Here is a 13,321-nt window from a genome sequence, read left to right on the forward strand (position 1 = left end):
ATGACAAGATTTAAGAGGTAAGTCGTGTTTGGAGCCTTTGCTATGCATTTGAGTTTTAATCTTTAGTTCGTGGTGAGCTCTTGAATATTTTTAAATAGAGAAATGACAGGATAAACAATATTTTAGGAGGATTGATCTGTTATTAGTTATATGTTGGGTGTTGTTAGGGGAATAGAAGGAAGCAGAGAAGGTAGTTAGGAGCTTCTTGAAATCCTGTATGTGTGAAGTGGTTGTATAAAGGACTAGATTTAAGGAAGAAGTGATTAGTTTAGGAAGGAAAGGATGGAAGAAGGGAAAACAGTGGAGCAGTCCATCTCTGCTCCACATAGCAACAACTGGGTTGACTTAAGGCATGGACTCTAGTCAACTCATTTACTCATTTGTCTGGGGATTGATGTTGGCTATTACTAGAGTCTTCACTAGTGCTGTTGTGAGAACACCTATATAGGTGTTTGGATGTGGCTACTTGGCTTCATTTAGCATAGTGGCTGGATTCCAAAAGCAGGCATCATAAGAGATGACCAGATAAAAATCACCTTGCTCTCCATGATATAGCCTGAAAAATCATGTGATGTCTTTCTGCAGTATCCTGTTTTTTGAATGAGTCACAAAAGCATAGTTTCAAGAGGAGAGGAAATAAGATTCCACCTTTTGATGAAGAATAGCAAGGTTCTAAAAGATCATCTGAGAGTGACACGCAAGGATTTCTCAATAAGTGATTGCTATTCTTGTTTTCTTTTTCCAAAATCTACCATTTATATTATTTGTTTTCTCTTTTTTCATTTACTTATCTGTTTGTTGAAGTATAATTGACATGCAACATTATATTAGTTTCAGGTGTTATAACATGCTGATTGAATATTTTCTATGTTGTGAAATGATCAACACAATAAGTGTAATTAACATACATCACCATACATAGTTACAGAATTTTTTTCTTGTGATGAGAACTTTTAAGATCCACTCTTTTACTAACTTTTATGTATGTGATACAGTGTTTTTAACTATGGTCACCATGCCATACATTACATCTCCATGACTTATTTATTTTATAACTGGAAGTTTGTGGCTTTTGACTGTCTTCACCCATGTATTCTTATTAAATGGGTTTAAGTATCTTCAATTAAACTAATTTCCTCTGTAGCTCTTAGTAAGTGAATGGTATGATTATGTGTGTAATATTGCACTATACTGAAGGTAATGCCACTCTCTGAGAAGGGGAACAAGATCTTACCTATATGATGAGCTTGTTTTTGGATTAGTTAACTGGGGAAAAGTAACATAATAGTAAATTGCAAACTTTTGTTGAGAGCTTATCTTGTACTAGACTAGAAAAAAATTATTTTTATTCACAATCTCATTTAATTCTTACATATAAACTTAAAAAATAAGTATTATTATTAACCCCATTTACAAAGGATAAAATTGAGTTTTAGAGAAGTGGGATAATTTGCCTGGGGGTCGCACTATTAAGTATTGAAAACTAGATTTCATACCATGTCTGTATTCTTAACTGTTATAATTTGCCTCCTCTACATGAAATAGAGAAACAGCCAGGATAGAAATATAACCTTTAGTTTGACTGCAAAGAAATAGTGTCTAGGACTGGGATTGTTGATATTGCACATCAATAATAGTCACAATATGGAGGTGGACTGGAATTCAGGAAGTGATGGAATGAGGCAAGTGTCCTGCAAATTTTGCAATCCTTTAAATTAAAATATAGGTCTCAAGTTAGAATATGGAATGAAGTAGGCCAGACAATCTTGAAGTATATTTACAGAGGAGTCTAACCACCTTCACACATCTGTTTCTGCACTGACAATGTTAGAAGGTAGTAACATGTTCTCATATCTACTTCCCCCACTAGGTTCTGAGCTTTTGGTAAAGCACATAGAGGACCGAGTAGTCAATATATGTCTGTAAAACTATATAGGAAGGAATTGCACTTTATTCTTTTTTGGCTCTATATTTATTTCCATTTTGTTCCCCCCTGATTTTCTTTTGTAAAGTTTCTTTAAAACAATGTGTTTCAGTGATTCTAAGTGAAATCAAAGTATAGGATCTCTCTTTCTCTCTCTCTTTTATCATTTTTTGTCCAGTGCCTAAAAGCTCATCCTTGAATGACAATGTCCTGTTTGTAATAATCCTGGTGAATGAGCCCTAAGAGGAAGATGAATCCCAGAAGAACGGAAGCAATACTCTCTTATGGTCCCCAGAGAGATTCATATGCCTGCCCAAAATACTATATAGGTACACCTCTGCAATAAAAATTTGGAAAGAAGAGTTCAGTCATTCATCTGGACAATTAGAAAACTGTTAGAAACTGAATGACTTTATGTTCTTTAAAGTAACCAATTTATTGTATTGTTGTGACATTTTATCTGTTCTTACATTTGACATTTGTGTGATTAACACCTCTGGTGATGCTGAAATTAAACAGATTAAAAGGATTCAGGCAGAACAAGGGTGTTCTCTAATTTTCCTGGAAACTAATCTCTCCCTCTTGAATTTATAAAAGTAAACTTTTTTTTTGGTTTTGTTTTGCCTTCCAAACTCTTTTCTAAGTTATTATTAGAGATGAAAATTAAGATATCAATGAAAAATACACTTCATCACTTTGGACAGAGGAGGTCTTTTCCTCGGGCTGCATCTGAGTTCCTTTCTTTAGAGGAAACAGCAGGTGAGAGTGACTATTTCTCAGCTGGTGGCAGCTTCCAAGAGAAGAATTATGTTCAGGAAAACATTTGAGATCAAAGCACATTATATCAAATTAAGATATTATATCTTAATATAAAGATATAATAAAAGAGGCATTATATCAAATTAAGATATTATTCAAATCAACTCACTGTCCAATTCTTGATTATTAGATCCTGATATTTCAAAGTTAGAGTTTTAACAACTCATGTTCTTTATAGACCAATGACATAGATCTCCCAAACAAGGATTTCATTTAGAGATGGCACCCTATTTTGAGAAAACACAGGGACTAGCATTTACAAGCAAAATACCTGATAGACTATGTGCTTGTGCTCCCCTTTTGATCCTTACAAGTCTTTGATGGAAGTTGTATTATATAGTTGACTCTTGAACAATGTGGGTGTTAGGGATCCAACCCCTGTGCAGTTAAAAATCCATGTACAACTTTTGACTCCCTCAAATTTAGTAACTAATAACTTACTGTTGACTGACTGGAAGCCCCATTGATAGCATAAACAGTCAATTAATACATATTTTGTATTATATGTTTTATGTACTGTGTAATCTTAAAGTAAGCTTATGTTATTAAGCAAAACACAAGGAAAAGAAAATACATTTATAGTACTCTGCTGAATTTGTTGAAAAATATCCATGTATAAGTGGTACAATGCAGTTTAAGCTTTTATTGTTCAAGAGCCAACAGTATCTATTTTGTAAGGGGAAGAAACAGGCTGAGAAAGATTCAGTGACTTGCCCAGGGATATGTAAAACATAAATAGAAGGGCCACCAACGGAATGCAGGTTATCCTAAACCAATGCTTCTCAAGCCTTCCCCACCTTCCCTTTTTTAAAATAAACCCAAGAGACTCCAATGCCCACATGCCCACCTCTCTTTTCTTTCTTAGTTATGGACTACTGCTCTTTATTTCTAGACTCTTGTTTCTGGCTGGCTTCCTTCTTCCCTTTCTTATCAGGAAATCAATAGGTTTTCTTGATAGTTTTCAATATTGGAAAATACGTTTTGTCCCTATTTCATTAAATCTATAATGCCATTGATCAAAAGACTCACTATTGGACTATTTTCCACTCAGGAAAAAAATGCTTTTGACTAAACTATGATAGAATGCCTTTAAGATAGCCCTGTGTGATGCATGAATCAGTCACATCAGCTACTCCTTGTCTTTCATTAATGACAAGGGATTTGGCAATTTCTTTTATTTTCAATTCCTCTGCTTGGCATATGATAGCTAATCCCTTTTGTATGCATCTTAATAACAGAGCCTAATATAGCTTCATTTGCTTCTGGTATTTTCTCTTCTTAGGTTTTGTAAAACACATGGTTATTGTTTTGTAGGAAAATATGGGGCTCTAGTCATTCCTGATATGATGAATATTTGCTTCACTAAATCAAATTTATTCCCCACTGCTTTATTTCTGTATATTTCTGCATATGTAATGATTTCTCCTTCAATGCAAATCATAGTGTAATCCTATAGAAGATATTTTAAATGGCAATTAATCTCAACACCCAAAATACTCAAAAGTCAATGGAAATGATGACCATGTGAATATTTATAATCAAGATGTGACAAGCACATTAAAACTATCATCTGTCCAGCAGTGACTGCAACATGCCACTGAATGTAGGATTCATCCAAATTTTAGAGATATTAAAATGTGAAAAACTTTACTTTTTAGAATTAATGAGAAAAGAAATATTGACTTTGCTTTTGGATAGCTTCTGTTTTCTGCTTCTTAGATTCTGATCAGATCCTAGCTCTTTTATTCTTGAGGCATCCTTTTCCCCCATACCTCTCATCCTGCAGAGAGATACTGCTGTGTGCTGTGCCTCTACCCACTATGATATGTTTCTTCTTCTACTTTAGGCTGCATTTTAGAATTTACCCCAAGGCCTGTTATAAATGTTCAGAAAATTAAATTTTTCTTTTTCCTCTTAGGGAGAGAAAACCTGACTACATTTCCAATTTTTGGCTGCGTATGTTTTCCATTTCCATTGTACCATGGTGATATGTAGCCCTTTGCTGATAGATATAGTGAGCATAAAGGGTTTTAACCTGGCACTAAACTTTTTAAAGAACTCTATAATTTGTGTGTAAGAATTACTTCCTCTTATTAGACATATTTGGAAACATTTTCATATGTAACTATGAACAGTTTTTGAGTGTACCCTGAGAAAGGTATCTAGATAGTCACTAATTTTTGTCTTTTACTACAAATTAATTTTTCTCTTTTTCCTCCATTCTTTATAATTTTTTCAATTGCCTGAAATATAGTAATAGTACCTGCTTATTGTACCAATCCAAACAATATGTAGTTGAAAGTGAAATTGATAGTCTCTCTCTCTTTCTAATCTCAATCTCTAATGTACAATCTCCACTGTAAACTACTATTTCCTTTGTTAACAGAAATAAAAGTATGTTCAAATAGATACTGAAAATAAAGCAGCACGGAGCCCTTACCGCATCTGCTATTTTTGCTTAGTAGTATGTTGTGAGCCTAGTCCTAAGTTAGTGCGTAATGATCTATGTTCTTCTTTTTAAATTAAACCTTTATTTTTTTATTTAAAAATATTTTTATTGATTCACGAGAGACACAGAGACAGAGGCAGAGACATAGGCAGAGAGAAAAGCAGGCTCCATGCAGGGATTCCAATGTGAGGCTTGATTCTGAGACTCCAGGACCACTCCCTGGGCCGAAGGAAGACCCTCAACTGCTGAGCCACTCAGGTCTCCCTAATTAAATCTTTTCAGAAAAGATTTATTTATTTGAGAGAGACAGAGAGCGAGAGAGAGCGAGAGAGAGCAGAGGGAGTGGCAGAGGAAGAGGGAGAGGGAGAGAAGCAGACTACTTGCTGAGCACAGAGCCCAATGCATGGCTTAATCCCAGGACCCTGAGGTTCATGTCCTGAGCTGAAATCAAGAGTTGGTCACTTAAACAACTGAACCACTCTGGCGTCCCTATCTTGTTCTTTTAATAGCTGATGAGTGTTTCATATTAGTATATCATGATTTGGGCAACTGTTTTCCTATATATGGACATTCTAGTTGTTTATGGAGGGTGTTATTAGCAACCTTTTATTTGTTTATTTGGTTATTTTTTAAAAAATATTTTATTTATTTGAGAGAGAGACAGAGACAGAGCATGAATGGGGGTTGGTGGGAGTGGGGTGGGGGTAGACAGAGGGAGATGGATAGGCTGACTCCCCATTGAGCAAGAAGGGCCCCATTCCAGGACTGGAGATCTTGAACTGAGTGTAGAGGCAGAGGCCTAACTGACTGAGCTACCCAGGCACCCTATTGATTTACTTATTTAAATATGGAAAAGCTCACGAATTTTTGGGTCACCCTTGCACAGGGGCCATGCTAATCTTCTCTGTATTGTTCCAATTTTAGCATATGTGCTGCTGAAGTGAGCACTATTAACAACCTTTTATATGTATTTTTGGATAAGACTTTGAGAGTATTAGACATTGCTGATTTTTCTTTTTCTTTCTTTTTTTCCCCCCTGTTGGTTAGAATCCTAGAAATGAAAATACTCATTCAGGGAGTATGCATATTAGAAAAAGTACTCTCTTAATTTCCAAAATATTATCAAAATGCAGACTTTTACCAATAATAAATGAGAGTGCCAGTTTCTCTAGGTTCTCATTAACACTGCTGGTAATCAAACTCTTACATTGTCATCCAATAGGCAAAATAGTATCTTCCTTTAATTTGCATTTCCCTTTTTACCAATTGAAGTCCTATATTTTCATTGTTTGCTGACCATTTACATTTCCTCTTTTGTGATTTGCCTATTCTTTGACCTATTTTAGATTGCCTTTTTCTTATTGACTTGAAAGAACTCTTTATATGTTTAATAATAGTAAGCACTGAGTGCTTACTATTTAAATTGACTCTGACTTTATACATATTAACACATCTAATTAATTTACGTAACAACCTTCTTGGCTAGACATGATTTTTGAGTAAGGAAACAGAGGCAGAGAAAGGTGCCCAAGGTCATACAGTTAGTCAGTGGCAGAGCTGACATTCAAAGGAAGACCATTGGTTTATAAAGTCATGTCTTACCCCTGTACTATGAGTTGCTTAGCTAGAAGGATTGATTGGTGCATGCTGAGCACAGAGCTATGCCACCGGTGGGTTCATAGGACTTGCGGCAAGCATTTTTCAGAGCATATTGGAAGACAGACATTTGTGTCTAAAGTTTGATAAGAGTATTTCTCCTTAATAATAAATAAAATGATACTATTTCAAAGTAGATTCTTGATGGTGTATATTGTTGAAAGTGAACTTTGGAGGGCACCTGGGTAGTTTGGTTGATTAAGCAGCTGACTTGTGATTTTGGCTCAGGTCTTGATCTCAGGGTCCTAGAATGGAGCCCCACATTGGGCTCCATGCTCAGCAGGGAGTCTATTGGAGGTTCTCTCCTCCTCTCTCTGTCCCTCCCCCCACTTGCACACTGTCTCTCGAAATAAATAAATAAAAATATTTTAATAAAAGAAAGTGAATTTTGGGGGATCCTGAGAAAACTGACGAAGCAGAAACTGAACAATGAAAGCAAAGGACCAGAGGAGAAGTTTTCATAATCACACTAGGCATTGAAGGCCATAAAATCTTTAGTAAAATGAGATTAGAAAATAATATAAGAACTACCTTGTTATTTGCAGTTTAAGTAAATTGTTTGTATGTAGTTTTCATTACATTAGCTAGTTTTAATCCTTTGTGGCCTTTATCAAATTTAGTTAAAGAAGACTAACATCTCTCCTCCATCAAGGATTGTTACAAAATAGATTTATAACTATTATGATGTTTATTTTCAGGTGTGCCAGAAATATGACATATATTTTTTGCCATCTCCATTTAGTTTTGTCTTTGGAATCTTCATAATGCCTGATGGCAACAATAAAAGTCTTAATCAATTTAAGATAAACCCAGGCATCTCTGTTTCAAACTCACTTAATTCAGGATTTTCCTCTCTAACTTCTATCCTTTTTCAAGAATCAATCTAAGGAGCATGGGAGTTGAGAAAGAGATCAGTTCTGGGTCATGTTTCTTCATTTTTTTCTGAGTGGGTAGGTACAAGACACTGCAATCCTAACTGGTCCTTGGTCATGGCTATACCTTTTCACTGGGATCTTCTAGAGTATCTGTTATAGGTTAAAGTATGTTTTCCAAAAAAGATATGTTTGGAGTTCCAACCCCTAGTACCTCAGAGTGTGACCTTATTTAGAAATAAGGTGCAGCTGTAGTTAATTAGGATGGGTCATACGAAAGTAGAGTGGACTCCTGATTCTGTATGACTCGTGTCTTGTTATAGGCAGACAATGTGAGACAGAAGAGGAGAAGGCTGTGTCAGTGCAGGTGAAGATTGGAGTTACATGGCTGTAAGCCAAGGAATGCCAAGGATTGGTGATGACACCAGAAGCTGAGAGAAAGGCATGGTACAGATTCTCCCCTAGAGGCTTCGAGAGACGATAGCCCTGTGACACCTTGATCTTGGATTTCAAGTCTCCAGAAATTTGAAAGAATAAATTTCTGTTGTTTTAAGCCACTAGGGTTGTAGGACGTTGTTGTATGAGCTTTAGGAAATTAATACAGCATCCAAACTCTTGCTATTTCTGTGGTGTCTTCTTAGCCTATTGGTTCACTTTCACAGAGAACTATATCCACTTGACTCTGTCTAGTGAAAATATTTGGCTGCTTCCAGTGTCCTGTCAAACTGCTCATTGTGCCAAAGCACTTTATACAGCTTCTCTGTACAACTTCAAGGCCAGAGTGACATGGACACTCCCTGTAGTACTTGCCAGCTTCCAGAGCAACCAAATAGAAAACCAGGCTTAAGTACCCTCTATTCTCAAAACCCTTCTGGAGGTGGTTAATTCTCTGATAATAATAATAATTCTCTGATGCCTTGGAGCTCACCTACAGGTGGGAACATGAAGCAAGATCTCCTGCATGAATCTAGCAGCAGTATGTCCTCATACTGCTCTTCTTTCTAAGCCATCCCCGTTCGTGCTTAACCATTTCTATTGAACTGTTATATCATTATCCTCTCAAACTCCTGGGATCTTTTTAATAGGATTTTTATTTAGTGTGGATAAACAGAAGATAATTTCCTCTATAATTTGGATCTATAAGAATTCATCCTTGAATTTTCTATCTAATATCTGGTAGGTGTAAAAGTCTAGAATTTGCCATCCTTGTTCTCTGTTCTTTTATGTTCCTTTATGACATACCCTCCATGAACAGTGGGGGCTCCAGTCTTGTGGTTTAAATAGGAAAGTCATCATTAAGGGAAAAGTGCAGGTATGTAAGGTTTGGAGCTCCAAAACTCCTAGAAGAAAATATATAGGAAAGGCTTCTTGACAATTTCTTGGAAATGACACCAAAAGACACAGGCAACAAAACCAAAACAAACAAGTAGGACTACATCAGAATAAAAAACTTCCATACAACAAAAGAAACAATTAACAGAGTGAAAAGCCAACCTATGGAGTGGGAGAAAATATTTGCAAACTATATATCTATAAGGCAGTAGTATCCAAAATGTATTAGGAACTTCTATAACTCAGTAGCAAACAAAACAAACCCCCAAACCAAAATTGTAACTCCATTAAAAAATGGGCTAAGGATTTGAATAGACATTTCCCCAAAGAATATGTACAAATGATCAACATTATGTGAAAAATTATCAACATCATTAATCATCAGGGAAATACAAATCAAAACTACAATGAGATATCACCTCAGACTTGTCAGGATGGTTATTATAAAAACAGAAAGACAAGTATTGACAAGCATGAGGAGAAGTTGGAACACTTGTGCACTGTTGGTGGGAATGTAAATTGGTACAGCCACTATGCAAAGCAGTATGGAGTTTCCTCAAAAATTAAAAATAGAACTACTGTATGATTCAGTAATACCACTTCTGGATATTTATCCAAAAGACTTGAAATCAGGATCTTGAGCAATATTATTACTCCCATGTTCATTGCAGCACTATTCACAATAGCCAAGTTGTGGAAACAACCTAAATGTCCTTTAGCAAATGAATGATTAAAGGAAATATATTGTAAATATATAATGGGGGTATTATTCACCCTTAAAAAATTCTGCAATATGTGACAGTATGAATGGAATAAGCTAGTCATAGAAAGACACACTTCATTATTTCACATATATGCAGCATCAAAGCATGGAATGTTGGTTGTCAGAGGATTGGGGAAGGGAGAAATGGGGAATTACTAATCCACATGCATAAAGTTTCAGTTAAGGAAGATGCATAAACTCTAGAGATCTGCTACACAACATTGTACTGATAGTCAAGGGGATTGTTAAGGGTGTAGATATTATGTTGAGAGTTTTTTATCATAATAAATGAAAAAAAAATAATGCAGGAGAAACTCATCTACTAATATTTCATGGTATCATTCTGACTCACACAACTAGGATAGATTTCATAAGTCTTAGCTGAAAATTGGAGTCAAATTCTAAAACTGATGGGCTCCTAGGTGGCTCATTTGGTTCAGCAACTGATTTTCCATTTTGGCTTAGGTCATGATCTCAGGGTCCCGGAATCAAGCCCCGAGTTGTTATCTACACTCAGTGCAGAGTCTGCTTAGAATTCTCTCTATCCCTCTTTTCCTCCCTCACTCACACTATCTCCCTCCAAAATAAATAAATAAAATCTTTAAAAAATTTTAAAGCTGAGCATGGGCATAGACACTCAACCTGCATCTCTTATAGTTACCTTTTAAAGATTATACCTATCTACTTGGGGTCATATTTAATGAAGTTAAGAGGTGAGAGTTTATGCCAGATAATGACTACAACTTAATGCTTTAATATCAATAAACACAGTATAGTGGCTGATGTGTTCATGAATCTTGTTTCCTTGTCATCAAATATGTGTTTCTTCCTAGCATTGCTGAGGACTTTTACATATTTGCTATATCATTCAGGGTTCTTTCTGCTGTAACATGCCTATTCTTTTAGTTTTTCCTTGACTTGTCTATACCTAATTGCATTTACCTCAGTATGACTGGGAAATCATTGGGGTCTGGTATTCGGAAGCACAATAACATTAAGAGAGTGATATGTGCTGAATATAGCTAATCTTGATGACATAAAACTAAATATTTTAATGATGGATCAGTGATTACACACCTGCTGTGTCCTTAGTACCAAATATGTGTGGCATAGAGAAAGGATACAAGAAAAGTATAAGGCATTATATATATGCACATGAAACTTACCATCTGGGTAGAAGGATAAGGACTAGAGAATAAGCAGAATAAAATCACCCAGTACAAGCTATAGGATGCAGATTATTATACAAGAGTATCTAATATAGTTCCAATAAGGCAACACTAAAAGGTGAGATAATACTTTAAGAAGGATAGAATAAATCTGGCCTAGAGTCACTTCCAACTGAAGTTTACTTGAGTTGAATCTTGAATCTGGCTAGAACATTTCCAGAGAGAGTTTTTCTGTGCAAGCTACGAGCTGTTCCCCAAACTTGCAGATGTGGGAATAAGTAGAAAAAAATCCTATTTTGGAGGCATATGAATAGTATGAACCTTTCATACAGATAGACTCCTAAATGCAAATGTCCCAGGTTTATTTTCACTTGGGCCTCTATCTCACTTATGTTAATGCATTAATTCCTAAAGCAAATGTTCTTGCTAAGGATAAGTCCGTAGATCTTACTGAATGCAGACTAGGATGTCTCTTTATTTGCTTTTTGCTACTCTAGTGGTATCTCCTTGGGTAGTCCTGTCACTCAAAAAAAGAAAGTATCTCTCCAGGATACTAGGAAAATCTACCTTGGTTTCAGCCTTTTATAGAAAGGTAGAAATGTGGACAGTCTGACCTAAGAGATCTGGTGATCCTAACCCCTCAAAGAGCAATGTACTAGTTCATAGTCAATTATTCTTAAAAAATTGTTTCTGCTAATGCTTCTATTCTGTTCTGTATTTCATTTTTTTTACTTTATTCATTGTCACATCATATAATTTCCATATTTTTATGTAGTCTTTGTAAGGACTATTTTCCATTTTTCCATCAGAATTGCCAAATGATTTGCCCGTTTTAGCTATTTGAATAGTTCCTGTGATTTTTTTTCTAACATAGATTATCAGCATTTAATGATAACTTTTTGCTTTTCTTGAGTTCTTTCTTTATGATAAAGTTCCTGGAGTCAGATTACTGAATTAAAATGAAAGATGTTGTTGCTTTCCGGAATGACTGTAAAAATTTACAATGCTATGTTAGTCATGTATGAATGTATTGTAAGAGCCAATTGCATTTTCCGAAGATGGCTGTTAAGGAATTCTCCATTCTACATGATCTTTTCCAATATAACCTTGATGTGGTGCCTCTTCCCCAACTCCTTGAATCTAGATGGGCTTATGACTTGCTTATAACCAATAGAACACAGCAGAAGATACTTTGCATGATTCCTGAGATAGGTAAAGAAAGGCAGCTTCCACTTTGTGTTCTGAATACTCATGATTGGCACCATGAACTGTCTGCTACATAAGAAGTTTGGGTATTGGGCAGCCCCGGTGGCGCAGCGGTTTAGCGCCGCCTGCAGCCCCGAGCCTGATCCTGGAGACACTGGATCGAGTCCCACATCAGGCTCTCTGTATGATGCCTGCTTCTCCCTCTGCCTGTGTCTCTGCCTCTCTCTCTCTGTCTCTATGAATTATTAAATAAAATCTTAAAAAAAAAGTTTGGTTATCTTAAGACTATTATGTCACAGCATGCATGCCAGGCCACTTGGAAAGGCAACATATAATAGATATTCTGGAAGGTATTCTTAGATTTCCAGTCTCCCAGACAGATGCCAGACATGCATGAACAGGTGTTAGATGGTTTTAGTCCCCAATTATGGATTCATCTCTGGTCCTGTGTCTTCTCTATTGAGTCCCCGGTTATGGTAGAACAGTGGCCAGCTATCCCTGTTGAGCTCTTTCCAAATTCACAAAAACTTATCTGTGAGTAAAATAAAATGATTTATGCTGCTAAATTTGGGGATAATTTGTTACACAGCAATATCAATTGGAAAATAAATTTAGCAACATTCTTGCCAGCTTTCTGTGTTTTCATTAACATCTTTAGCCAAAAGTTTTGTTTTTCATTGTTTCTTTAATTTAGTATTTTCTTTTACAAATAAGAATGAGTATATTTCCATAAGTTAGTTTAATATTGGTCCATTGCAGCAGTTTTATATTTTTGCTGATACATTTTTTGAGGTCTTAATCCTTTATATTTCACATATATTTGAATACATCTCCTATAAAGTATTGATAACCATATTAGATGTAAATATATTTTCTCAGTCAAATGTTATTTCTTTAATTTTAGTTCATTATGTTGCCAGTCTTTCCTATTTTATGGCTTCTATAGCCTGAAAACTAAAAACTATTTTTCTAAATATTTGATAAACATTGTTTGATTCCTGATAGTTTTGTATGTACAGTGTTGACATTTCACTTCTTAAACTCACCTGGAGCTTGTTTCAGTATGTGGATATTTCACATTTATTCTCTCAATATTTAAGTAAATATTCCTTATCACCTTACTTTTTGGAG

General features: G+C 35.6%; 1 non-coding gene across 1 annotated transcript; it reads right to left on the reverse strand.

Annotated features, from left to right (window-relative positions):
* Positions 1-6,033: 6,033 nt before the first annotated feature.
* Positions 6,034-6,140, reverse strand: LOC140642084 (U6 spliceosomal RNA). The gene has a single exon (XR_012038651.1). It is a non-coding gene; the product is annotated as a U6 spliceosomal RNA (small nuclear RNA).
* Between the last annotated feature and the right edge of the window lie 7,181 nt (positions 6,141-13,321).

This window comes from Canis lupus, chromosome 10 (assembly GCF_048164855.1).
Source record: "Canis lupus baileyi chromosome 10, mCanLup2.hap1, whole genome shotgun sequence".
In the NCBI taxonomy this organism is placed as follows: Eukaryota; Metazoa; Chordata; class Mammalia; order Carnivora; family Canidae; genus Canis; species Canis lupus.